Here is a 24,443-nt window from a genome sequence, read left to right as displayed (position 1 = left end):
CGCCCGCATCTGGAAGACTCTGATCATATATCTGTAATGCTTTTTCCAGCATGCAGAACAGTGCTGAAACAGAGCAGGACTGTTAAAAGACAGAACGCAGTCTGGCACTTCAGGACAATTTTGAAAGGACTGACTGGGGCATGTTCAGGGAGTCAGCTACACACAATCATCACATTGATGTTGAGGAGTTTACAAAGTCTGTTACTGGATACATTGAAATGATCATTGGCCATGTAACTGTCATCAAGTCCATCACATCTCAGGCCAATCACACTGCCAGCAGAGGTCCATAAAAGGCTAGAAAAGCCATGAAAATCCGGGATGCTGCCTTCAGTTCTGGGTACAAATCAGCCCTTACATCAACAACATCAGACTTCTCCAATACCATCAAGAAGGAATACTCACACATTTCTTTGTGTGACTCTAGGTAGAGGGCTGCATTGGGAGCGGGACCCAATGCAAATCTCACTGGAACCGACGGTTTTAATGATGCTGTGGGAGGGGACAGGTGGTCAAACAAAATCACTGCAGGTCCAAGATTTAGCTAGAGCTAACAACGATGGAATCAACAAATGACATGCAGAAGAAGATGAAATGCGTCTTTTACTGCACAAAAATAAAGCCGCACAAGTCTCAAGTCTGGACTAATTTCGCTACTGTAGATGGCAATGATGGGAAATAAATGGACTTGCCCTGAAGTTCTGAAATATGAGGGGCATAGATCTGGCACCTTTGACTTTTTAGATTTAGATACATTTAGATTTAAATTTAAAGACCTAAATTAATTTTAATGTGTTGTGTGTCAATTTAGTAAGCACATTTATACCATCAATACTTTAACAGGACCTCTAGCATTTTAGCGCCCAAAGTGCCACATCGGTCTGACCGACCTTTATGTGTAATTCCAATGTTTCTGTTCAGAAGCTTACCAAAATATACATAATATCACAGAGTATAGACTCCCTTTTCACTGACTGTCTAGTCAGCTGTTTTTTTATTGTTCAGTTTCCTAACATACGGTTTTAAAGAAGAAGATATCCTGAGAGGCTAAATGGATTCTATGCTTGCTTTGAATCACTGAATCCCGCCAAGGAGGAAAACCTACTTCCCCGGTTGACAAGCATCCTCAGCCTCAGTGTGGTGTTTTTTAGTGTGTTTGTTTGAGTTCCCCTGGTGTGAAGCTGGTTGTCTCTCCGCGGCCCTCAGCTCTGTTAGAGGTGATTGCCCTCTCTCAGTCACAAACCTTCCTGCTAGTCTGTTGTTCCTCTGAAGCTCCTTCATGCTGCGTTCATGAGCTGCTGCGTAAACACGGCTGATCAGAGACATGAAGGTCTGACAGGTCACTGAATCATTCACAGCCTGCTGGGAAACTGACCACTTATCAATGCAGATGGCTGGTGGTTTGACTTCTTTTGCAGAGGTTAAGAATGTTAGTAAATAGGATGCATTTATAGAGAGGTAACACTTGCATTTTTTGCCCAAGCAACAATTTAGCATATGGGAAGATGAACCTTTTGGTGTTGCAGCAGCATTAAGAAATTCATACAGATAGAGAAAAGTTAAAAGTTAACAATCAATAAGGATAGGAATAGTTGTATAACAGTTCAGCTCTAAATGACTAGGCAAATGTTTACATACTCATCATAGCTAGCAAACTACATTAGCTAATAAAGTCAACCATAAAATTAATTTCCTCCTTTTCTCCTGTTGTATTATTGTTTGGCCAAAAGTGCTTTACTAGATAAAACGTTTTGAGCTTCCTCAAGCTTTGTGGTACAGCGCTTTGTGGTTGGTGTAGGATGTCTATAGATGTTAGCGGAATCCATTGCGAAGCTAACGTTAGGATGCTAGTTTTCCCTTCAGGGGAGCTCAGATTGAGGCAGATCATCAGAAGGGTATTATCATCCTTTTTGATTTTCCTGTTAAACCAGAACATATCAGTCTGTAGGCTTTCATAGGCAATATCGGCATTGTCTTTGTGTTTAGATATTTACAATATAAAGCAAATAGTTTCAAATTGCTTCCTTAAGTCATTGTGCACTGGGGTATTGCTTCTTATGCTAAGTTAAAACACATGGGGAAATGAGTGTGGTATTTACAAGTGCATAGAGGACATAAACCCCTGATGATTTCATGGTTAAAATCTTCTAAGAATTGTTCAACGACATTTTTCAAAACATCAGTTGTCTGGGTTCAGTGAATACACAGGGAAGAACTGCTTTATGGATGTTGCTCAGGAGATAGATTAGGTTGTCCACTAATCTTTTGGCAGTGAGATCTATTGCTCATCCTGCCTACATGTCGATGATGTTGTTCTGCAGGATATTGACTCCCAACGTCCCTCTGAAGGTTGGTGTATGAGTGTGTTAATATGACAACATTGGATCCTGTTTGTAGGTTGACAGTTTGCATCGCAGTGTCTGCATCAGTGTACAGTATGAATGTATTTGTGAGTGGTTGAATATTGACATATAGTGTAAAGTGCTTTGAGTGGTTTAAAGAATTGAAACATGCTTAAATTGCATTAACACATTTTTTTGATTGTTTTTTTAAATTATTAAGATGACAACGGACTAAAACTATTGCTTAAGATGAACTCCAAATTCTGAAGAGGAGATAAAGGAATAGGGTTGAACAGATCCAGAATAGTCACAAGGCTGAGACAAAAGTGAAAAACCATCTTTATAAATTTAAAAATATTAAACTATGATTGGTTAAATATTAAGTATAAACTGTGCAAAGGGCTGAGTAGCAAGGAAAAACAGACCTGAGGTGACCAAACAGATACATTTCCATCTGACACATGTGTCCTGCACCCCTACATAAAAGGAAAGTGTAAGTCAATGTGCATGACCTTGCATAAACACTTGCCATAAAAGTTAACACACAGGATTTGAAGTGCTCTAGCTCCTTGATGTGGGCTCGCTGATGACCTGCCCAGATCTGCTCCTTTTGGCAGAGGCCAGCTGCTCCTACGACTTCTTCAAATCATCAGCCCCGGAGAGTATGACGCAGCTATTTCCGTGCAAGCAGGTTACAATAGGAACAGGAATGCTCGCAAGGCTATAAAAGAAAAAACAGGATCTGGAATCTAGATTGGAACTTATAAAGCAGCACATTAATCTCTGCTGGAGGTTTTCCTTTTTTTCTGCACAAAAGGCCAGCAATGACCTCTGTATCTGTCCAACTTCAGGTTTAACAACCTGCCTCGACCCCCAGGCCTCCTCTCATTGGCTCTTTGGCTAAATATGTGTTGAGGTCAGTGGTGAAGGAAGTAGTAACTTTCTTAAAGTACACAAGTGTTGCTGGAAAATATACTTAACGTATGAAAAATGAAAATATTTTTGCAGAAAAACAGCTGATGTTTTTTTGAACTAATACATTGTTTAATACAGATGCATCAATGTGTAGAGGTTGGAAGTAACAAGGTACAAATGGTTGGTTACTTCTTATGTAGCTGTACTTTATGTAAGCATTCATTGTGTTAATTTGTATCCCTTACATTTTAGAAAACAGCCTCATTGCTTTAACTTTAAGTTGAAAAGAGAAAGAGATAAATTATTATTTTTACTTAACATCAGTCCATTAACTGGTTAATAAACAAAAATAAAATTCAGAGTTGCTTACTAACTAACATTATCGAATATTCGACTGTTGTCTTTTAAATAAACATTTAAAAATTACAGATTTCTTTGCTCAGGTATAAGTAGTGACACTCGTCCAGACAGGGGAGCCATGAGTTCATCTCACATGCAGATGATTCCAAAACAAGCTAGTAGTTAACAATCTCCAGTCTGCAAACACCAGCAACTTGTCAACAGCTAAGTACAGAACATAAAGGAGGTAAGAGGTGCATATTAAAAAACATATTTTTGTAGAACAAAATTAAGTGGAAGAAAAAAACACAATGTTTCTCATTTAGTTATAATGAAAAAAAGTGTATGTGACAATATTTTGAAAAAAAAAAAGTTCAGAACTTAAGTAATTGTTCTGAGTTACCTTGTAAACTTGGTCTAATTGGGCGGTAGGGTTATGCAATCTATTGAACTAATCTTGTTCTCGGATACGTAACTTTGGATAAATCAGAAAGGACTCCCCTCCCTCTTAACTTTTCTTTTCCTCCATCCTCTTTTTTTATTTTTTATTCCGGGATCCCACATGTGCCCAATATATCACTTAGACTGTATCACCTACTCCCTTTGTTTATCATCTCCTTGGCTAACCATGTGGAATCCCCATCTCATCCCCTCTGCCTTGTCTCCAGAATTTCTAAACGTATTTTACAAGCCACCAGTTACTGAGCCTAATGGTTTGCAGCAGCAGAGCTGGTAGCGCACATGATATGTTGAATGTAACAATCAAAGAGGCATGCAAGATTTTGGTATTTCCGCTGGCTTACAGATGTGCTGCGGCTTCCAGTTTCTGAAGCTGTAATCTAAGTTGAAGACATGGAAGGAAGGGGGGAAAAAAAACTTCAAACAACTGAACATCTTATTGCCATGTGTCACTATCACAGATAAACAAGACAAGACCAAGTGAGATAGCAGTTTTAGTTTATCTCACTTGGTTAGTGCATGGTATTAGACAAAGAAGAAATAGATCTGTTACAAGATGTCACTGATGTACCAATAAACAATGAAAAGAAGTGTGATGGCAGGGCTGGAAAAAAGCGTTTTTGGGACCCTCATTAGGATCCCCCCCCCCCCCTCCTCCCAAGACCCCCCTGTTAAATACTTTAATATTATTCATTATATTAACATTTGATATTAATAGCACTGCATGGAACAATAAAAACACAATATCTAGTGCTCTTGAAAAAATCTAGAATTATGATAGGCAGGATAAGAGGAGTGCAAAGAGATTTCTTTCAAGGCCATTTAGAGCCCCCTAGTGGCTTTGGGGGTCAATAGTTTCTGATACCACTTGTGTTTCTGGTTAAACATATGTCTTTAATCTTTCCTGATGTATCCTCTAAGTTGATGTCTTTCATATGGTTATGGAGAATCAGAACAATGCAAGACGTCACACATGGTTTTCATTATTTGATTTAAATCACAGCAAAATGAAAAAATCAATCTTGAGCTCAATTGTACTGTCAAACTGTACATATTTTTAAAGAAATTATGTCTTGATACATTTTATTAAATAAGTTCCAAGAACCTGGATATGGAACATATTTTTAAATGAATAATAATAAACAACAAGCGCAAACAAGTCAGCCACCAAAACCATCTAAATCTAAAGTATAATTATTAACACCATCGTTCAAGTGCTGAATGAATTTGCAAATTTGAACTGTAACTGGCTAACACTAAAGTCTTTGAACAAGTTCAGCTAGACAACATGTATGTTTAGCATTTTATGAAAGAAAGAATAGGGAAAAAAAAGAGTTGAGCATAAATAGCATTTTTAGAGTATCCTGAGCTTATCCAGACTGTCATTAGTCATTAAAAGTTTGTCGAACAAATTCATGTATGGCCGTCAGTGACAGAGGAACTTAAACCATCACTCTTTGCTGAAACACTCCACTTCCCTGCACAAACGTTGGATTGGTTGCTGATACCACTTTTAAATTTTTTTTTTTTTATATTAAAGATCCCATATTATGCCCTTTTTGGGGTTCGTATATTTAATCTATGTACCTACTTTTGTACGTTCACAATAGCTCCTCCTCCTCCTTGCACCCTCTCCACTCTGAGTCCATCAGCTACGCTCTGTTGAGCCCACACTGTTAGACCCCACGTGGGCCAAGTCTGCTCTGATTGGTCTGCCGATCCGCTCTGTCGTTATTGGTCAGTTGCTCAGCACGCTTCTCGGAAATTTCAACATGAGCTGCAGGGCTTGCCACAACGAACAAATGGACTTAGATCAGTGATCTCACACTGACAATGACGCCGCACTGACAGATTTTTATCGAGGGGGGCTAGAACTGAGTGTTACATGCAGCTAATGCTACAGCTAACAGGAGGACGTAGGAGAAGCCGCGTTTCATCCCATTTCATTTTTCCTCTGTGTACATTTTTCAAATTTGAAATGAGAAAAACAAAAACAAAAAAAAACATACTTTAACCTAACTTTATTATTACGGGCGGAGCACTGACCGGCCTTTTTCTAACCCACTGACTAATTTAGCCTGAAAACCTTTGTGTAACAGTTCCTGAAAATCTTTAAAGGAAAGCTGTGTTTTGTTACAACCAGGGTCTCGTTTTTTGTTGTTGTGCCAATCACATTTCTGTTGTGACAACATGTTTCTGAGCTGTGGGGGTCATGATGACTTCATTCAGAGTTTCCATCAGGGCAACAAAAAAAAACCAGCCAGTTAGACAAAGATAACACAGGTTGTTGATACACACAATATATGACACTTTGACTGTTTGATCTGAGCCCACCCAAAGCATGATTTTGCAATTTGCAATTGTGAGTGGAAAAATGGCAAAGCCACAAAAGAATAAATCTGTTATTTAGAAAGGGACAGAGGATGACGCATCACACTTCAAGTTAAACCAAACCAGAGCGAGCCATCCCACCTTTGTGGTGCAGCCGGACAAGGCTTTTCTTCATCCAAGAAAAAATTTCTGTGCAGTAAAGAATCATCAGCTGCGTCAGTAAATCATAGAGCTCAAAGCAAAGTTGGATCAGCGCTTGGCCTGATCTCTCGTGCTCAGTGGAAACCTGAGGGTCAGTTTGAATATCAGCCAACGCCTGACAGATAAATAGGCTTTGTGCTTCCAACATCTTTACATAAAGAGATCTCTCACTGCTCTACGAATCTTTAATGCTTTTTTAAAACCTTAAGTGAGTTACATTCTGTCGACTGGCAACAGTTTCCAGTGTTTTATTGAAAGTAAAAATAAACAACTAAAATGGGGATCCAATAATGTCAGAACGGGTGTAGACAACAGGAATTTACACCTACATTAGATTTGGTAGTTTCTTTATGTGTGCGGCTCATTTTGAGTAGGGTACTACCACCTGTCTCCATATCAAAAAACTGAAAGGTGTTGAACGTGATTCTTTAAAAGTAAAGAGAATTTCATTTCCTGTTGATTTACGTTAACTATTGAGCGATGCAAATATAAATATTTAAAATGTGGATTTTCATTTTATTGTGAGATATGTGGTTGACAAAGTATAGCGACCCTGCAAACATCAGAAGATTTGATTGAATTTGGTATATTAGTAACAGTATGAAGTATTTAATATCGACTCAACCTTAGCGCTCCTGTGAACTTTCAGTTTGTGTCACTTCTGGTACACCCCTTTTGGCCAAATGGAACCTCTTATCCCCTTTAGATTTCCGACTGTACATGTGTCAGTGTTTTAGCTAGAAATATCATCCTGCTTTCTTTTAGAATTAAAATGTATCATTTATTGAGAATCTCTCTCAGCAGAGTGCTGTCAGCCACTTCGTCCAGCCCCTCCCCCATGTCTCAGGGGGCGGGGCAGCACAGTGGTTTTATGTTTTCAGACATTAAAAAAATATATTAAACATGTTAATGTAGTAAATGTTTATGCTGATGATTTGGTTTTTTTCGTTTGTAGCTCATGAAGAGGTATGAATAATTAATTTTGTTTGTGTCATAACTAGAAACTCTGCAAAGGAACGGATGATACAGCGACACATAACCCCCCTCACACCCACGGTCAATTTTAGAGTCACCAATTAGCAATTAAGCCAATGACCCAATGAGCATGTCTTTAGACTGTGGGAGGAAGCTAGTGTACTCCGAGAGAACCCACACATGCACGGAGAGAACATGCAAATTCGATTCAGAAAGGCCCCCGTCCGGCCTGGGTTCAGACCAGGAAACTTCTTCCTGTGAAGCAACAGCACTGACCACTTCAACACAGTGCTTCATTCTGTTCCAAATCAGCAAACAAGAACAACTTGCTTGTTATTTGATGCAAAGCACTTAGTGCATTAATATGCTTAATAATGTGCATAGGTACAAATCTTATCTGTATAAAATCAAAGCTTGAGTAATTACTTGATTGAAGATGATAAAAAAAACCCACTATATCAGCCTCCACAGGAGATAAAGAGTGAAGGAGTAAAGAGAGGAGGTCACACACAATGCCTGACAAAACTATAGATGTGTGCTAATGGAAGCCGGAAACGCATATTCATTTAAATACTTCACACCTAAAGACTTCTGTACTCTCCCAGCAGCTTGTGTTACTCCTCGTTCAGAAGACAGAAAGCCAAGCGCGTCTCGAGTTTCTGACCCCAGCGGAACCTTTATGAGAGTCCAGCTTCTTTCCTGTTTTCAGGGAGTGAAGTTTAGCTATGACAGGTTAAAACCTCAGAAATACTTTTACACTTCAGATGAAGTATTCTAACTGCTCTCAGTTCAGGAGAGTGAAGCCAGCAGCTTTTGTACACTTTTTTGATTTTGCAGCACACAACCTTTTGTGTTTTGAGGTGAAACAGAAAATGACGGCGGATGCAAACTAGAGAATCGTGCAGACACAGCCTCTGGTGACTTTCCATGAATTTGGCTACCTTAGGACTTGTTCTAACGAGATAATCATGTCTTGTTATTATGGAAAACTTGACAAGCGTGTGTTGGTATATTAAACAGCTTGTGTTTTACTAGATGGGGCCAGTATGCTGAATAAGTTGTGTTGTGACCTTTTTTTGTCCCATAGGGCGGTCACCTGTAAGATTAGAAAGAAGCAGGTATTAAAAAATTAATTTAAACTTTGCACCATTTCAACCAGCATTACCCCTTTAACATTTTCAAGCAAGACAAGAGAATGTAAGACTTCACAGCTTCTCTTAACTGATTTCAAAGTTGGAAAGGCTGATGAAACTTTTTTCAAGTCACTGTGCCAGTTACAAAATATGCATGTGCATGGACAAAATAGGTCAAATCTCTTCTGCTCTTTGCTCTCCTGTCTGTTTCCCTGCAGTCAGTCATGTTTATTGGTCAGTAAAGTCAGGCTTGGTACAGAAAAAGCTTCATTATTCTGAGCTATACCCAGAACAAATTAGATGAGGTAACTGAGCAGCTGGAACAAGGGAAGAAGACAAGAAAAAGAAGATGGGCAGATATAAAAGAAAATTAAATATGTCAAACTTTTCTTATGATTTGACTCAGCTTATTCATCTAGGTGACATGTTTTATACAACACCATTACTATTGAAAGTATACATGTTGCTGCAAGCCAGCTACCCTACTTTGTATGCTGTATAACACTTTAATACATGCTGAAACAATTCCTGTTGACTTCCACTTTGTCTGGGAACTGAATCAAAGAGATGCTGACAGTCCTCATATAACTTAATCCTTAGCAGCAGGAAATAAAACAGCTCTGTGGTTTGAGAGTGCCTGGTAGAAAAGAGTGACCCAAACCTGGTCAAGTGTAACTGAGAAGGCCTTGTCTGGTAACCCCAGGTGCAACAGAGGCGCTAAATGATGTGAGGAAATAAGCAATAACTGGGGGGCTTGTAGTGTGTGTATATATGTGTGTGTGTTTAGTCCTTCAAAGACTGATGTCAGGGTTGATAAGTGTCCTGCAGCAGCAGCGACCAGCTGGAGCTCCTATTCTTAGAGCAACACAGAAAAATCAGTTTCACATGTAGCTGGTTCAAGAGTAACCTGAAAAAATGTTTTACATACATCAGGGTTTATTTCGGTGCTTTGAAAAACCTTATTTCTCGTGCATTGGATAATATTCCCCCATGAAAATTTGCATCCTGCCAGAAAAGAAAGTATATATATTTTTTGGAGTCACATCAAGAAGTTTCGTAAATAGTGAATCATTTCCTGTTTTAAAATGCAATTGGCACCTGCTGACTGGCCCATGCTAACATTATTGATACTTGATCATTTGATACTGAAACTCATAAAATAGATGAACCATTGTTAGAAGTGTGTCTTTGAAATTTTTATTTCATGTTTCAACATATTTTTTATTCCCGGGAAGAGATGAATCTGAAAGAACACAGTTAAAATTCTTGTTAAATCTGAAGCAAGTGAACTGAATCCTTGAATTAATTGGATATCTGTTTGGTTGGGAATCAACAGAGTTTCCTGAATAATAGTTCTGTGAGATGTTCCTGTAAACCAATCAGCTAATACTGCATATAATGTGAAGGGAATGATTGAAGTAAAGAAATAACTTTGGCCCTATTCTTTGCCCGGTGCTAAATATCTTTGTGGTGTTGTGGTAGATTAGAAATCTAGATTTCTCTAGATTTATCAAATTTAAAGTTAAGCCCCACAAAGACCACAGATGTTAATCTGAAGTCAATGTTTGCATGACACGGCATCCCAGAGACATTCATAAGTGACAATGGGCCACAATTCTGTGGACAGGAGATGAAGGATTTTGCATCATCAGCAGTCCTATACCACCAGAGTAACAGTGAGGCAGAGTGTGCAACAACTTTCCTTAAAATGCCCCAGACCCTTATTGTGCCTTACTGGCTTACAAAGCCACACCCCTGAGCAATGGCTACAGGCCCACTCAATTGCTAATGGGGATGTCGCCTTCGCAACACAGTGCCTATACTGCTTCTGAAATGTTGCAGCCTGCTCTCCCTGATCTTCTCATCCTCCACCAAAACAGGGAGAAAAGGGGTATGGACACACAATGGTTTAACAGGAGACACAGGGCAATGGACTGTCATCTTGAGACCAAGTTCAGTTTGTATCACTGATACAAAAGCACTATGACAGTGACGACCACTCATCACAGACCAAAGTCTTATCTGGTCAGGGGACTAAGGGGCACTTATTGCTTATTCCACCACAGGAAGCTCAGAGTGAGAACAGGTTCAGAGACTTTGTCACCAGCAGTTCGGACTCAGAACACGCCTCGTGTCATGAGATTGAGGTTAAGCAGAGAAGTAATAAAACCACAGAGACTATACCTGTGAGGCCTGTAGTTAAGACATTAAGAAAACAGTTTAAATGTAAAAGAATGGTATTGTAAACATGCCATCCAACATGCGATTAATCTCAATTAACTATTGAAATTCTGAGATTAATCCCGATAAAAAAAAAGTGTTTGACAGTGAACTGAACCATCTGTAATTAAAATCAGTTATTATTCATTTTAATTTACTGTTTTTACAATAACCAGAGGCCGGTGTCTGCAACCTACACTTAGTCTGGATGTGAGGACCGAGGGCTTCGTGTCTTGGCTGGTGGGACTCTCAGTAGTGGGGATGGATGGAATGACAGTAGTAGGGCTGGTTGTAACAGTAAGCTTAGTTTTCTTAATGAAAAAACTTTCAATGTTTCTACCTCTCTTCATTTTCCCTCATTTTGTCGCGTTTATATTATTTTTCCGTTTCAGTTAGGCTACTCTGGCGCTCAGGTCGCTCGCAATTTTTAAACACACACAACTTAGAGCAGTGAACAGGACCAAAGCCAATCAGAGGCAAAGACCCGCCCGAGCTCTGTCTCTCATTGGTTTAGACCACGATATGATCCTACCATGAGTGTGAGTTCGGTCACAGGAGAACACAGAGAGATGATGCGCTTGCGAAAGAAATCCATGTTTTCACCCGGGCAGCGTCAAGTGCACCAGTGCGACCTAGAAAAAATGTTAGTCACACTCTCAAAAATTTTGGTCGCACTCTGGAGCCCTGTGGGCGGTTCCATAAGAATGTGACGTCACGTGAAAACTATGAATTTAGTTTGTATTTTTATATATATTTTATAAGTACAAAACTTCTCCAGAGTAGTTTTATAAAAGTAAGATGACTTATAAATAAGATTACAGTTACATGTGTAAATGTCATAATTTTGACATTGAGAAGAAGAAGAAGAATATAACTTCATTAATACAAAAGGGGAAATTGAAGTTCTTTAGTGTATTATAGAGCATGCGAAGCGCACTGGCTTGAAATAAACACACATGAACAAACAGGATCCTGTGGACGTGCACTGAAAGGATGTCAAAGTGAGGGGGCTTCACACTGAAAGTGCCCCGGGCTGTTGGCAAGTTATATTATTGCTTTGTTACCGCTGGTTGTGTTAATGCTATCTTATATACTTCAGAGGTATACGTTGACATTGCGTTATCACCATGTTACAGCTGACCCCAGTTAGCCTGAACAATTGATCATTGCAGGTATAGGCACATTAATGACAATTAATTTCATCTTTTTTTGTTTCAGTGACACAAAACTTGCTCACCAGTAGGTTGTTAAGTTTTTAAACTTTTTTATTGTGGAAAACTAGAGAAAAAGAAAGTTAGAATTTGTACATGTAACTTGAGTTCTCCTTAAAGGCAGAATGTGCAACATTTTACACGTATGTACAGCAGAAATCAAGTATATCCTCTGTAAGTGTCTCTCTGAGTCATGACTCTCTACTATGAGTGAAAAGCACGAGTCTCACCAGCTGTGCTGTTGTTGGAGCCGTGGTTACATGGACAGGACGGCCTTACTGTTTCAGTAAAGGACTAGAGGAAAGAAGAATCACTGCTTTTTTGGATGTCACTTAAGTGTCTTTAGATCCGTGTCCATTTATGTTCAGTGTGAAGCTATGAGTTAACTAAAGTTTGCTGACATTAGCCTGCTAACACAACAATGCAGACCACAGGTTATTGCAGCTCGAGCAAAGCACAATTTTGTCCACCGCTTGCGCTTAATGGTGCTTAATTATGGTGCATACTAATTAATAATTCCTCCGTACGAAGGTGAGGGGAGAGGGGTTGGAGGTGTGCCGCTGGAGGAGAGCGGAGGCTTCAGAACAGCGGAGGTGTCGCCAAACAGCAGTTTGTAGTTTGTTTTGGTTTAATGCTGGTGCTCAAGGGCGACATCTACTGGATCAAAAAGTCGCACATTCTTCCTTTAACAAACAGAGCACGTTCCCATTGTGATACATGTCATAACTTATTAAAAACATACTTACATTTGATTCCTGCAATCTGACCCTTGGGATTTTTAAATGATGTCTGATGCTCCTTGTGTTGTCATAGACTCGCAGATTTGATTTCAGTTTACTTTTGACAACTACAAACACAACAGGGAATGTGTTCCTGCCGACTGAGTAATGATTTTGGAGATTGAGTCAAGTCTCCAAAGGCAACTATGAAACTGTGCTTCCTGAATCTACATTATGTGGAAAAAATAAAAACCTCGGGCACTCTTTGATGGAAGAAAGCTGCTCTCTATATTACCCAGCCCCTAGTAAAATACTCACAATTTGAAGGATCTGCTAAGTTCCTCAAAAAGGGGGAACATGAGCCCCAATTCAGCAAAAATACATTATTACACTTTTACGAGCCAATATCATTTGATGATTTGATTTCCTAAGTTGTGAAATGATAGAAACAGATTAACTGAATATGAAGACACCTTTTATGAGCGTTGATGTCATTTTGTATAAACTAAAGCTGCAAATTGCTAAATGCTTTTACATTAGGGATAAAACATGAGATTCACACACACATATTCAGAGTCGTAACATGTAAGGAACCCTGAGTAGTCCCAATGAGGTTTATTGACTATGAGGAAGGCAGATACACCATGACTCTAATGATCAACATTAATCTTATCAGCTCCACAGACTATTCAATGTAAGCATAGTGGTGTTTTTAGTGCTTCATATAACATTTATACAATAGAGGTTAAGGTGTAACTTTTTTACTTTCAAGGTTGACCCATTATCATTCAACCGTCTTATTGAGGGAGTTTTTTCTCACCATGGTAACATCTTTCTGCTTTTGATGGACTGATTTATTGATATCTGTTAAAAATAAAAATGAGATAAAAAGGACAAAAGCATACATTCTTTGAAAAATAAACCTAATCAATAATATTAACTTCCATTTTTGTTATGAAACCAACAGTACATGTTTGAAAAACGGATTAGCATGAGGCTTACACTAATTTGTTCGGACTTTTTAATGAATACACACATTTTTTCGGTGATTAAATAATTGTAAGTTTAGATGGCAGAAAGCATCCACATGCTGACCTATTCAAGTCTGTGGTAAACAGGCTCAGGTCGCACATGTCGCTGGTTTCCCAACGCGTATGGTTGCCGAGGTTTGTGTTGTAAAAAAAATGAACATCACAACTGCCGTGCAAATAAGAGGCAGTAATCAGAAACCAGGATACGACGTACACAAGGATATGAAGGTGCCTCTGTGCGCTTGTAAATGTCATATCCAAAACCACGATAAAGTACATACCTGGATACTCAAGTCCATGTAAACACACTCAATGGAAAAAAAACAGGAAAAACCGTTAAATGTAGGTTATATAATGTAACAGTGATCTACAAACTGGTAAAGTGAAGCAAACAAATAAAGGTTAAGACAATAGGTTCTAAGACAAAAAACCTCTTGAGATAAATTCCTTTGCTTTGAAGTTTTGGTCAGTTGTAACTTGCTACTAGTGTCCTTAAGAAGAATTACAGGCGCACTTCGGGTTTAACTGTTTGCTGAACATGAGCAAAAAAGAAAAACACCTACAGAAATAGATAAATCTAGAGCGAGAGAGAGAAGATCCCATAACTGACAGATAACTATGTGAAAAAATGACAACAACCGACCAGCAATGAACACTGAGAAAACTACAAACAGAAAGTGTTTTACTCAGATCAAAAAGTTTCAAAAAGGTAGGTTTAATTAACTGGACCATGTAGTTACAGACACACAAGCCTTTTGGTAATATTTAAAAAAGAGAAAGCGTGCACTCTCCCCCCTGCAGATGGAAAACACACAGGAAGCAATTAAAAGCTTAAGGTCGTCCGTCGCAAAGAGGCTTCCCACCCTAGCACCCCTGACACTTTTGTAGCAGGAGGATGCCTGCTAAACAGATAAAGCCTCTCTTTCTGCAGCTTCTGTTACACAGAGACCCCCACCCTACCCTACCCCACCCTCCTTAACGGATGGCTATTTATTTGCTTACACAGCTTTCCAATGGTCCATTCAGCTCTTAAAGGTCAATAACCACACAGCACCTGTCTCAGTCAACACTAATTAGAACAAAGTCTGCTGCTTTGTTTGGGAACACAATTATTGTACCTGCTGCATCGTCTTCTTCTTCTTCTTCTTCTTCTCCTTTATTCACACACACACACACACACAGACACACCTGTCTGCTTTTGTGCAGTATTTATTGCAAGATGGGGAGGGTAGACATGCAGTAACCCAACACCACATTTACTGCCAATTGCTATGGAATGATGAAGTGGCCCATTTGGTTCAGATACACTGTTTGTCCTGGGTCGGCTTTGTTCTGCGGGCCTGCAGATCCATCATGTACAGCAGTCAGCAGGAGGTCAACAACTCCCCTCAATGCAACTAATAAGATGATATTAAACATAACAGACCACCTGTTGCAATAAAAAAATTAACATCTTGTTTTTGTTTATTTTATAGTGGATATATATAGTTAGAGTTATTCTCTTATTTGTATGCTAAATATGTAAACATATACATTATAATGCGTTGTTCTTCCAGATTTGACTTCTCAAGAGTTCACAATTATTGATGGTGTGAATGTAGTTTTGTTGGTTTCATAAAAAGAACAGTCATACAGATGGATCATTTCCCAGAATCAAATAGATAAAATGTATCATGGGAAAAATCTGTGAAAGGCCAATTTGTGTAAGTAGGCCTACTTCAAATAAGCTCCACCTAAAACAGCAATATTAAAATAACATACATATGAAAAAATCCAAAATTTCAAATTATATAATGTTTGAGCTATGATTCTCACACGGCTAATTCTTTAAATTGCTTCTTCTACTTGAAAAAAACCTTGGAATACTTCTTAAACATCTGGTTTTATGATGTTCACTCCCGAGATTGACAAAATGTTACTCAATGATTTTATTATTGCTCTTTTAAGGTGCAATAAAAGTTGCAATGAACACATTTATTGTTTGTTTTCATGTTTTTAGACCATGAACTATTTTTGAATTTTTGGTAATGCATTCAACGGCAGCACTTTGTATTGTCCACAGCGCGAGCGTAATGATGTCTAAATCAACTGGACTCAACGACTGCCGTTGTTTAAACTTGTGCCTGCTTCTGGTTTTACTGCCAGACAGATTTTGGCTCTCGTCTTCCCTCTGCTGAGGCCTACAATCTGCACCAAATGTTTCACATTACCCGGTGTGAAAACCCTCCTATTCCTCAGATTCCTTTTTACAAGTCCATACATCCGTGGAAACTTGATATTTCATATTTCATTCTGGTTTGTGGATGTCATTGCAAGTGGACGCCGGTTCACATGCAACTGCCCGACCGCTGCCTTTGATCAGCCTGACCACGACTAATTGTGAACGGAGAACAAATGAAAGAAATATCGAGAGATTTCATGGGAATTGCCACTATGGCCCGAGCTGCCGGGCACTGCTATTAGCAGTTAAAAAAGCCATAGAGCACTTCGAGAATTAGCCTGTTTTCTCGGTTACACAAATAATGTTAGGGGGGATGATGGAACTGTAGCCCTGAAAAAAAACTTCCTGCTGTGATGTTTTTTGCTCAGAACAACGCTGGAATTTAAAGTTTTTAATCGTTACTCTGAAGCCAAAACTCCTAATTCACATAAACAACACACGTAACATTTACAATACACTCCTTTAAAAAAGTCTTTAACAGTGTAAGAATCAAGTTGAGGTGACCTATTTCAGTGCCTCCTCTTGTAGGCTGTAATAAATTGCATCTAGAAATATATATAATCCTGCAACCACTAAACCCCATATACTTAAAAGGTATTCACGATAGAGAGCTGAATTGCTCTGGCAAACAAAATTCATTCCACGTACAAAATATCAAGGGGAAAGATGTTTAAAAAAGAGAGAAATTTAAAGCAGCATAAATGTTCCAAATGTTTAAGAGTGGCCAGAGAGTCCCATGGGGCTCGTTCAGTATTACTCTTTGTTCCTCGTACAGGATGTAACTTTGCAAGCTGGTTTTCATTCAACCTCCAACTCCAACAAAACCAGCAGCTTGCTCCCTCTGAAGGGAGTTAGCTCAGTTGTGCATGCAACAGACGCATCATTCTTTTTTGCTCAAGACAAAACAATTTCCTCCTGCTGTTTTGGTGCACAAACATGTCAGAATGTGTAGGTATGTGTCTGAGCAAGTAGCACATTGACCTGGGAGCGTTTGTGAAAAAAGGCGGCTGATTTTCCGGTTAGGAGGGCAGGTTAGGCACGGTCTCAGCAGCAGGTGACTGGAATGAGGTCATGATGTGGTCATGGGGCAGGGGTACAGCAGGCCTGTGTGTGTGTGTGTGTGTGTGTGCGTGTGTGTTGAAACCTCTGAACAACTGCTGTGAGGGAGGTGAAACACATCAGAGGCCGAGCTGCAGTGTGTTTTTCCACCCTCAGCTCAAGGTGTCGTTTCACACTACTGAGCTCCTTCTGCTGTGGAATCCTCGGAGTGACAGCAGCCGATTGATTTGCTGATCCATGAAAGAGATGGGCCGCTACAACAAGCCCCAGGAGATAACAGGAGAGAGGACCACAGTACACACAGCACGCAGAAAAACTCACAACCACCTGTGTTACATTTAGGCTGCTCTATCTCATATAATGCCTTTGTTCTAAATGCTTTAGCAGAGCAACTTGGCTCCTTAACTCAGTGACATTTTCCTGAACTTCACACTGGCATGACGGATCCTTTATCGTATAACTATATTATAAAGCTTACAACACTTACACATCGTCAAAGCATAATCTTTTGAGTCTGCATTTTAAATTTGCAAAATGAGTCAACACGGTCTGCATCATTGCAGAAAACACTAAAAGAAAGCCTTTAATTTACACTTTAAAAATGGTTGTTGTTAGAAAGAGTTATTGCTTCATTTTAGGTGAGATTATTCCACCTGTTCCACGTCAATGTTGTTTCCAGTGTATCAGAGTTTCTCTTGTCAACAACAAGACAAAGAAAGATGTATGGAAGACTATTAGGGCCAGGTGTAAGGGAAAAAAAACAATATTTTTGGTTTAGTGTTTGTTTTTTTTGTAAAAAAAAGAACATGAGTGGAGGGAAAAAAACTAAACAGTGAGGAAAGTTTTTTTAGTGCATTTTACAAGAAACGTACAAGAAATGTAAAGAATATAAAGAATAAGACAAATACGTTGGTCATAGTGCCATATATAACATTTGTCCTTTTAAAATTGTATTTAATTATTCTGCAAAAGGGTCAATATATTGAGAAAAAAAATGAAAATCCAGTTTACACGTCAGGAATAAGAAAAAAAGATAAAAAAAAAAGATATTTTTTTCATTTTGATAATATATTTGAAATGATGTGAGAAAACTTGAAATGTCAGATGAAGGCTTTGAAAACATCAAGAAATGTGATTTTCGGCAAATGAAACCAAAATGGATCAAAGGTAAATTTCTTGAGGGAAACATAGGTTTAAAGCAAGTGCAGGGCACAAGGGAGAGAGAGTGTAAAATATTAACAAAATATATAAAGTATGTATAAATACAATTATTATAATAATTTATTGTGAACCAATCCCAACCTCATCGATCTCCTGTGACTTCTTAAGAGTTCCTCTATTGTCCTTCATGTTTTTCCAGCAGCTACATTTCACACCATGCAGTAACAGCCACAGTAAAAGATTGGGTTGCTCTCTGACTTCACCAGGCAGCTTGGCATGTTTTGGCAAGATATTTTGGTTTCGGTGAGGTATAGACTTTCACTCTTTTCCTTAACCGTCTTTTTGGCTTTGTGGTGAGAGTGACAAAGAGACATAAATCTCCTGAAATACCTGTTTTATTGTCATACAGAAGCATCCTGTCAAGCAGGATGGATCCTAGTTTGGCTTATACTGAGTGTTAAACTAACTTGATCCCCCTTCAAAAAGTAATGATAAAAGAGCATAATTATCAAGATGTCCTGTGTAAAGCTTCAAAATGCATCCTGTTATCTGATATGATTCATAGAGTGTGTTAGAAAAATGAGCAAGTGTGAAATCTCTGCTGCTTGGCGTTCTGGGCCTTCAAATCCGACAAGATGAATGAGCTTGATGAGTTCTTCAGTTTCCATCTCAGCCTCCTCGTGTTTGGCCTTCACGCTTTCTTTCTCTCCCTCACTGCTGAAACATTTCTTTTTTCACCAGGAGTCATGAGAACTGTCTGCTGCCATCAAATAATGACTTTGTTAGGATGTTATGAGCTGATGTGAAGCAAGAGAGAGGAGAGAAACATAGGTAATGGATCATAAATTAGGCTTTTTATGGAACAATGTGATTTGAGCTGGGTGTCAGCCATTGTGAAGTGATCAGAGCCAACAGGTTTCCTCAGACTATTTGTGCTCCAGATGATTTTTAAAGGATGACAATAAAGCCGAAACAATTAGTCTCTGCAGACCACTATGTTGCATCGTGCCAAAGCCCTGCAGAAATGTTAAACTCACATGCTCACTCTGAACAAATGTCAAAGCAGATTGACTCATTTGTGGATCTTGTTCAAATGTTTATGCATCTTTGGCTGAAAAGAGCTCTGCCTCTATAAAACAAGTCCTTAATATCTGACATTACGCAGCAGGAAACTAACAAGATGATTCCCTACAAACTTAAAAAGGGAGAACATGTCGATCGAAGAGAGCAGGGCCAGCCAGTGACACTTTAGTGATGCTGTGTCTAAGATTAAAGGTTTATTTGGTGTTAAATAACTGATGATAAAATCTGGAAAAGGGATTTTGCTATGGGAAATGTTATAAAATTAAACTAATTAGTTCCTGTGCTGGTGTGCAGACAGAGGAAATTGAGTTTAACGGCCAGGGTCAGGTAGGCAATGACTACATATACCAGGATGCACTGCACATATAGACGTTATACAAGAATAGGATGTAAACACTTGGTTTTATAATGTGTGGACAATACAGACTTGTATTAAATCCTTATTCTTTCCAATGTCCATCAGGGGGCGATCCCACTAGATCCAAAATTAGTCTGATTGTATAGAAAGAGATGACAGACCAGCCTACTTCATAAGAGTGTTTACCAAGGTAATAAATCAACTAAGATGACTTTCGGATCTTAGTCCCTGGTTGAAGTGAAGGTGGAGACAAGAAACCAAGCAGAGACAAAATGTAGTTCTTCTGAGTCACTATTGCAAATGAAAACACTGGTGCTGGAAGAACAGAATTTGAAGATGTATCAGAAACAATTACACTTACAGAAAAGATAAAACACAAAGTACATTGTTACATTTTATATAGATCAGTAGATCTACAGATCAAAAATTGAAAAGTGTTGAGAATCATTTGAAGTAAAAAGAGATCTTAAAATAAAAAGGTATGTTAATCTTTTTATGCTCTACATGTCTCTTGAACAAAACATGCGGTGAAACATGGATGCTTTAGGAGGAGGTATTTTCCCATTTTTGAAAACCAGCCTACCGTCCTGTGTTATTACTTGACAACACTTTTTTTGTTCTTATGAAGTTTTGTAACACCGAAGAAATAGTTTGTGTTCTTGTTGTGATTTGCACTGAACCTGGAGATTGTGGAGTTTATATTTACCCTCCTTTTTAAGTTCATTTGCTTCAACTGAAAAGTGTTCCAAGTGTTTGCTATAACATTTTTTTGTGACAAACAGGTTCCATCATATCTTTTTCAAGTAACTTGATAAAGGTTGAAGTCGGGGACAATGGACATCATTTGTCCATATTGAGTAGTATACTCAACTTTATGTGTGTTAAAAAGAAAAAAAGAGCTTAAGACGTAATTGTAGCTAAACCCAGTCATGCGGAGAGTATCATGTCCCCCTGAAGTGAAGAACAAAACATCAGTCAACTCAAGAAGAGTCTTAGCAAGTGCATCTGCCACATACCACATTTGATATTTGAACAAGTATCTCACCACACTCACGCTGTAACCAAGTCAAACCATATGGAGGGGGGGCTGAGGAGGAGAGTGGGTGTCCCATCTCAGGATGGAGTCATAAGTCATGTTGAAATACCTCAGAGAACAACAACATGTGGACATATACAATCCTGCGGGTGGAAAACAAAAAGCAGACATCAGCTAACAGAGAGATAACAGCTTTCTACTCATTTCACACAAATGGGAACAATAAGACTTCATTAATGTTAACCTTAAATCCTTAGTAATAGACTAAATATCATACCTTAAATCCACTTTCCGAGTTTTCAAATCTATTTTATTTCTGAGTAGATTTGATGTTAATTGTCTTTGTTCCAAATCATGTAAGTGATTGACATTTTCAGGACTACTTTTTGAACTTTTGAGGTTTTTCCCAGTGAGTGATGTGTTTATTTTTTCATGGCGGCACGGTTTGTCCATCTTTTTATACAAATATGTATCTTTAATCTATTTGATCTCATGCGCTAACAGATAATAAAAGAAACATTACTGGAGACTCTCTTCACTGTTCAGGAGATTTTTCTTCCAAGCTTTCCCAGTTGCAACATGCACAGTTTTATTACTGTTATTTATTTCTGAGAGTAGCCTTTCTTAAGCATATTTTGGACTGATTTATATCAGCAGTTCTGCCTGTTTGTAAAATATCAGCTGCATAAGAACGAAGAGCAGAACATGTCAGCTATGGCACAATTCAGATACATAATGTCAAATGGGAACTTTAAACTTTAAACTGATTGTTCATGTGATAAAAAGCTTTTTGTTTTTTACCCATGTTTCGGTCAAATATATGATAACTTGAATAAATATGAAAAAAAAAAAAAAACGTAAACAACCTGTATAACTTATGTTCCATGCCTCATTTCACCTGCTAACAGAACAACATCTGACTTTTATCTGTCTAAAGTGACGTCAGCTTCAATGCGTCCCTGCCTCAAAGTGTAATGGAAAAAATGGTTCTCATGTTGCTTATGAAGATAAAGAATTAGTTTTGTGTGACAGCCAGCAGGTTTGTGAAGAATCGCTTGTCTGCTGACAGCTTCCAGTTAAAAGTATCTGTGGCAGAAAATAAAAAATGACCTCGCTTTAAAATTGGCAAAACATTCCTCTAACAGAGACACGCAAAATGTTTTAGTTCTACACAGCATGAGCACGTAACGCTTCGCCACCTGGCTCTGCTTGATTTTTCTTTTCTTTTTTTATGTGGGAATTTCAGACTAATTCAGCCAGGAATGTCAGATGTGTTCTCAAGATGATGCACCTGATACTAAAAAGCACTTCACAAGAGCTCCAGTACAAGACGGATCGCTCCCCCGGGAGGGCTGATCCTCTTTCCATCCAGATACAATCCTCTGTGTTTTTTTTTTTCCACCCATAGAGACGCCTTCCTGTGTGCGCTTCACAGCCTCATATCATGTCATTTAAATTTCTAATTTATATCTCAAAACGGGAGACATCATCCAGGAGAATCTCACATTATTTACACTCATGCACAAGCTCTTTTTGTTGTGTGCAGACGTTTTATCTTTTAGACCCTGAAGATGATGAGCAGACCTGAGCTCAGTGGGGGAGAAGGGACGAGGGGGGTGTAAAAGGGGGTCTTGAGGGGAGGCAGGAGTTTTCTTGGCAGCAACTTCAGAGAAGATGGGACACCTCGGGATCAGATCGATTAGGGCTTGCGTGCCCGTGTCCAGGTTTATGATAGCTCTTCACTGGAACGTATCCTCTTTGTTGGACAGAGAGGTGAGGCAGGTGTTTTTTCCCCCTTCACCCCCTTGCCTTCCTTCATCACAAGGTCGTGTAACTCAATGAGGCCCTGAGAAAGACACATACACGTTCAGGGATGAGCCACTGGCCTTAAAATCATTCTGAGCCAGAAGAAAAAATAACTCAATTTGAATTAAACTACAAAAAAATGACATTATCAATTACATTATCCAGTCTTAATAAATGTTTGTATTTAAACAATGTTGATGTTATTTAATTTAACCACGTAAGTTAAATCTGAATACCTAAAGTCATGATATGTTGAATGTTTGTCAGTGGGCTTTATTTGGAACGTGGCAGTTGCATAATAATTCTTGCAAATTTGTCTGCGGAGCCCCGAAAAGTCTTCTTAAATGAGGTGACGCCTGCGAGCTAGTTTAGGCTGTCAACTTGAGCTGCACTGATTCCACACTTAACGTGCCTCATTCTCAACAATCACCTGACAACACTTCATTTAGTGGTCTATTTAAGCTGCAAGATTTCCGGTCCCTCCCTCTGGTTTTTCATGACCAACTTTGACCAGCACCAGTACTGCACTCTCACTCAGTCCATCCATCTGTAGGCTCCGACTGGTGGGGGTTTAGGATATCATCCCATCAGTCCTCAGATTTCTGCATGTAAATTGAAACTGCGAGGAGTGATTAGGTCGGAGCCTAGACGCCAAACGCAAACTATGTTCTGCTGCAATTAATATTTTAAACGATACAACCGTGAGTTGTCTGATTCAACAACATTTAGACTGTCACGTCTTTGACATTGACTGCAGCATTTTCACATGGGATTACTTTAGGTCAGCCAGCAACATCTATCTTACTGTAATTCACATTTAAAATAATTTTGCAGGGGAGAATCCCCGGAATAGGTGGCCAGGGGTCGCCTGGGCTACCCAAAATCTGAATGGCCCCCCTTGGTGCCAAAGTTGTCACTTTATTGTGTTACTTTTTACAGATAAATTATACATAGGTATAGGCTATATAATTTAGCAATTCAATGTTAGTATAGTACAAACTTACAGAAAGAAATCCTAAAAACTCCTGATATTTGCAGGAAAAGCTGTATGTGTAAACACAAACAGCCAAACTTTTCACATAGACTCAATCCAGAGTTTCTCCTGCCATACCCCAAGTTTTTTTCCCACAGCAACTCCAAGTGAGTTGATGTGAGAACCCAGCAGGATTTTATCAGGAAATTTGACCTCTACAACGTGTGAGAGGATGGTGACATTTATTCCCTGTGATCGATGCACAACCATAGAATGTATGCATGCGACCACTACAATCTCTGTGCATGTAAATAAACTGCTGCATTATGCTTTCAGTTTGCCAGTATGTTCTTCTCTGCTCTTTTGTTGATACTGGGATTATGTCGAACTACACATATGATATAAAGGCAAAAATGCTCATTATACCTCTTCTGTTGCTTCATCCGCCACTTCTGCATAGTTTTTTTTACTTCATGTCTTGCCTCAGGAGACCCCCCCCCCCCCCCACCCTCCCTCCAGTCCAATAAGGATAGTCTCACGCTGAGAGGTGCATATGTGAACAACCAGGTCAGGAGAATTTTAGTAGCAGTCTTCCTGTAATTCTCTAGAAATGTTCAGGGGTGTAAAAGTAAAAATGGCTTTTGTGTGTCGTGTATGTGTGTGTTTATGAGTGTGCACGCAAACTTCATGCCATCCTTGCATACAGTACTTTAATGCCCCAGTTATTCCACCCCAGTCAGAAAAGTCTGGATATGTCCCTGCATACATTTTTTTTAGGAAGACCTTACTCTTTTTTTACATTCAAGCACAAAAGCACTGCCTCCTGTAAAAAAAAACAGACAGATAAAAAAAGAACTTTATGTGAACTCT

The sequence above is a fragment of the Labrus bergylta genome, chromosome 2 (assembly GCF_963930695.1).
Source record: "Labrus bergylta chromosome 2, fLabBer1.1, whole genome shotgun sequence".
NCBI classification, from domain to species: domain Eukaryota; kingdom Metazoa; phylum Chordata; class Actinopteri; order Labriformes; family Labridae; genus Labrus; species Labrus bergylta.
The sequence above is the reverse complement of the archived record's forward strand: the minus strand, read 5'-3'. Positions refer to the sequence as shown.